This window comes from Morone saxatilis, unplaced genomic scaffold, assembly GCF_004916995.1.
Source record: "Morone saxatilis isolate NCDOM2014 unplaced genomic scaffold, NCSU_SB_2.0 Contig15, whole genome shotgun sequence".
Lineage (NCBI taxonomy): Eukaryota > Metazoa > Chordata > Actinopteri > Moronidae > Morone > Morone saxatilis.
The window spans coordinates 581,823-586,908 of NW_023339707.1; the positions used below are offsets into that span (position 1 = coordinate 581,823).

The window sequence follows — 5,086 nt, forward strand, 5'->3', positions numbered from 1 at the left end:
GTGTGTTGTTGAGAAGATGTATAAACGGGTGTGACAAAATTTTAGTTTAGTAAATGTTTCTCCAGCTAGTCTGGTGTTCTGAGTGGTGGTGTGTTTGTGTGTAGTGTGGTGTAGGAGTGTTCTTAATATTGAGATGCCGAATGACAGTGGTTTAAAATTAACGAGAGATAGAAAAGGACTGACGACTTATTTACTATTATCGAAATTAAACGCGTGGTGGGTATTCATGAAATTCACCTAGAAAACTGTTCATAGTTGCTGCCGTTGTACCTTCTCCTTTCAAATAAAAAGGTTCGAAGACGAAGAATTATCAAGGAAGGATGACCTGAATTTTTATTTCAGCTATAACGATGTTTTGTACACTTTTGATTAACACTATATATCTATATTACCAGTTTTTAAAACACTATTTATGGTCATCGTTCGAGTTCATTTATATGGGAGGACCTTTATTGATTTCATACGAATTATACAATGAGGAGTAGTGTTTATAGTATTGATACGTTAGTATTGCAAGGTTTTTACAAAAAAATGAAAGACTACCTTTTTTAATGTGAAACGTTGACATTGCTTTTCCTGCCATGTTATGCCTTGTTGCTTAAAAAGGGGAACGAAATGAACTTTTGGGTGAGCTATGTTGGTTTTTTCCTTATAGTCTGGTTACTGCTCCACATCTGAGCTCGCGTGCCAGTAGTTTTAACTCCTTTGTGTGTATCAGTTGCGTCCTTGGTTTGGTGAAATAAATGATGAACAGATGTTCAACATTACGAGTTACAGGTGTTTGTTGAATTGATTCTAGTGCACCAAACTGGCTATCTAATCTCTATGTTTCTTTGGAGGTACGTCGGAGGATCGTAGTTTTACTACTGTGTATGTCAATAAGCTGTTTGCTCGTTGGAATGATGACCAAAGCGCCACCAAGGATAGATTACCACCCAATCTTAGGTATTCAGTGCACCAACACAGCTCTGCAGAGTTCTAAGCGCCATTTCAGATATATTTTGGTTTTTACCATGAACATAAGATTACTGTTTGATTGGATTCACAGTTTGTTAAGCCAACCCAGTGTCTTCCAGATGCATCAGGCAAGATTTGGTTTGAAGTGAGAAAAAGCCTAAACAAACCAGGTACTGGAACTTTGCAGCGGCAGAACAGGACACAGTTGGAAGACTGAGATTAGGAAAACATGAGTGGAATATGATTTTAGATCTTAAAGTCAGAATATTGCAACTCAGAGTGGTCGTAGGACCCATAAATACGAGCTAAAGAAAAGAAGTGAATATTTTTGACAGACAAACTGGCAAGCTTTTTCATTAATGGGAATCTAAGGAGTTAACAGATCAATTCTGTTACTGCGGTGAATGGATCGATCAGAGCTGGAACTGAATTTAGTCACGTGTGAGAGCTAATTAGGAAGAACACGTTCTATATCATCTTGGGGTGAGATATATGAATGCTGATACAATGGCCCTAGATGCAGCTAGTTCTAGTGATTTTTAGAAAATTCAAGTAAAGAGTATGGGTGAGTGCCAGCCTTTGTGGAATTAGTATTTACCATTCGATGTATTTCTCCTAGCAGATTGACCACATCCAGCTGAAATTTGGTCAGAAGACCCTTAGACTGTTGACAATGACATCTTATGAATCTTAATTTTTTATTGAAACGTGCAGCATGCATCACCTTGTTGTTTTAACATTTGATCGCATTTTGCGCGGGCTAAACAGGCTCAACACCTCATGAAACTTGGCACACACGTCCCACATGGCAGCATTTTACTTTCATCTGGGTGTTGCTCGTGGGTTTGTCAAAATGGCTCAATAGTGCCCCCTACAAATTTTCAAAAAGGTGTTCTGTTTTGCAGATATGAATGAAAATTTGCAGGCATGTGTCTCATGTCAGGACATACAAAAAAGCCTCTTGGAACCATATCCTAAACCCAACAGGAAGTTGGCCATTTTGAATTGAAGGTCAATTTCTGCCACCATTTTTAGGTCTTGTATTTTAACAAACTCCTCCTAGGATTCATTGAACGGCGTGTCTGTGGCATGCCGTCAAAGTCAAAAATTTCGAATCGAATGTCAAACTGTGACGCCAGTGAATCAGAAATACTTTTTTTTATTAGTGAGTACAATCCAGAGAAGTTCAGGATGTTTAATTATTAAAATCTTTACATTCAGTCAAACGGTGTGTCCGTGGCATGCCTTCAAAAATCAGCCTTGACATGACAATGGAAACCCTAACCCTACTGCTAAACCTAACTGCAGTACAGATTCTCCATTTGCACCCAAACTTCACAAGTTTGTTAAGAGCCCTGGCCTAAATGCATCTAAGTGCCAATATTCACGTCGCAGTCTGCACATGGTACACTTGCACATGATGCGGCCGCAGCACACCCGAGTTGTGTGGAGTGCGAGGGCCCGTTCATCGCTGCTTGCAATTTTAATATGTAAATGTTTTTACAGCTTGTGCTGCACCAGATAATGTGTGATTTTACGTGGTGTATTTTAATTTTTTATTTTAGAGAGTGTTAATATGGTGTAAAAGTTGTGTTCTACCTGTGTAGTATTTTAAACAGACTTTATTGGGATTATCAACCAGGACAGACTGTGTAAAGTGTCTCTAATCATCATAAAGTTATAGGTAGACGTAAAGAGCTTTACAGACACCGGCTGTAACATAACACTGATACAGGCAGCAGTGTCTTTACTAGAACTACACAATGTACTGCTTACACAAAATATAACAACATAAAATGTAATATAACCCATGCATTTCACTGCTCTCCAAATGGAACATTTTCAGTTGAGTTTTATCTCTACGTTTTATCTCTATTTTCAGTAGCTCAAGACTCCAGTAGGAGTGAATGAAGTCTAGTTTAGTGTCATTTACTGTAAAGAGGGGACACAAGCTGATACTAGAAAATAGTTGGGGTGAGAGTTTGGCAGTAAAATAACAGGGGGTAGACGATGACCTTTCTAGAAGACACACACACACACACACACACACACACACACACACATTCTTACACACTGAAACGACACAAATACACTGTCAATACTGTCTCCAGTATGGCAGGTGCCTGTGGCCAGGTCACAGATTTAGGTTTAAAACGACACACTTGCACACTCTCTCACACTAAAAAGCAGCTACCGCACACACTAAACACTAAACACATGAATCTTTAAGACAACAGCACCAAATAACAACCCGCCTACATAAGGATGCTACATCATTTTAATTGTACTGTGCTGTTACTGTGTGTGTATATATGTTAAAAACATGTGTGTACTTAAGCACTATATGAGTGTTATGAGATATCTGAACGATTTCGCAGCTCTTGAGCCAAACGGCACCCTGGAGAGATAAAGAGCTAAGTGAGCAGATAAATGAAGGAAGGGAGATGGTAACCACTGTAATTAAAGGAAATATAACTAAATAAACATGAGATAAAACATTTTTCTGTGTTGTTGCATTCCATTTTTTTCTAATTGCTTACACACTAAAATGACATGCATTGCACAGTTATTTAAACTGACACACAGAGAGCAAAACCTCATCTCAAGTCTCAAAAACTCTAAACACATTTTCTGCTTTACACACATTTTGCAATTCAAAATGGCACTTTTTAAATGCACTGAACACGGTTCTCTGCATAAGACACAACAATCTGACATAAAGTCACATGTTTGCACTGCCATTCAAAATGACACTACATGAGCTAATTGGCCAATATATGTGCCACCTGGCCAAACACCTCAATGGTTCATTGTTACCACTTCAATCAGGAAGTAAGCACTATAAAAAGACCACAGGTGAGCACCTTTTTTTTTTTACAACAACAATGGAAGACATTGCAGAGAGAGGAAGAGGGAGGATGAGAATGAGAGGGGGAGGAAGAGTGAGAGGTAGGGGTAGAGCTGGTAGAGGAGTTCATGGCCAAAGAAGGGTTAGGGTTACAACTTTCAAATGAAATCAGAGCAACCTTAGTTGATCATGTGATCAACCATGGGCTGACAATGCGAGAGGCTGGACAGAGAGTGCAGCCCAACTTGAGCCGTTTTACTGTCGCCTCTGTCATCGGGACATTTAGACTGGAGTACAGGTATGTAACGGAGATTTCTTTCACACTATGTAGTACACCCCATGTCATAGTGTATCAGTTGGGTGACACCTGTTTACTTCATGAATGGCTGATGTCATACAGTAACTGTACAAGTTTCCTGTACAATTTACTCTACTGTGGGGGAAATATCTTTAGGCTGCATTGTCCAAGCCCTATATTTTTGTTTTTTTGTTTTTCTAAAGGACTGAGAGACGCAACCATGGTGGAGGAAGGGGCCAAATGTTCACCGGGGTACAGGAAGCTGCCATTGTAAACTTGGTTTTGGAAAATAATGAAATCAGATTACGAGAAATTCAAAGCCACATCATCCAAGACAACACCATATTCAACAACATTCAACGAGTCAGTCTGTCCACATCGGCTCGCATTCTCAAGTGAAACCAAATCAGAATGAAACAACTTTATAAGGTGCCTTTTGAGAGAAACTCTCAAAGAAACAAAGAGCTCAGACGAGCATATGTGGATGTAAGTACAATATTGACTGCAGTACACTACACGCAACATTGTTTCCCAGTGTACTGGATAACACCATATTGACTGATTTTTGTTCTTTGTTTTCTGGGAGTACTGGAAATGGATGCTCATGCAATCCCACATGAGTTCATCTTTATAGATGAGGCTGGGTTCAACCTAGCAAAGACCAGAAGAAGGGGAAGAAACGTCATTGGCCACAGAGCCATTATAGATGTTCCTGGCCAACGTGGTGGGAACATCACAATGTGCGCTCCAGTACGCATGGTGTCCTCCACCGTCACGCCAACCTTGGACCATACAACACAGCCCATATTCTCACATTTCTCCACAACATTCTCATACCACCAGAGCGTATGAATGATGCAGACCATCAAAGACACCGGTACGTTGTAGTATGGGACAACGTGAGCTTTCATCGTGCAGCCCCAGTCCAAAACTGGTTTGCTGACCACCCACCATTTCTCGTGCAATACCTCCCACCATACTCA

General features: G+C 40.0%; 1 protein-coding gene across 1 annotated transcript in view; it reads left to right on the forward strand.

The window, feature by feature from the left end:
• Positions 1 to 5,086, forward strand: part of LOC118324920 (paired box protein Pax-7-like) — a 41,685-nt gene that overhangs the window by 32,598 nt on the left and 4,001 nt on the right. The window lies entirely within an intron of this gene.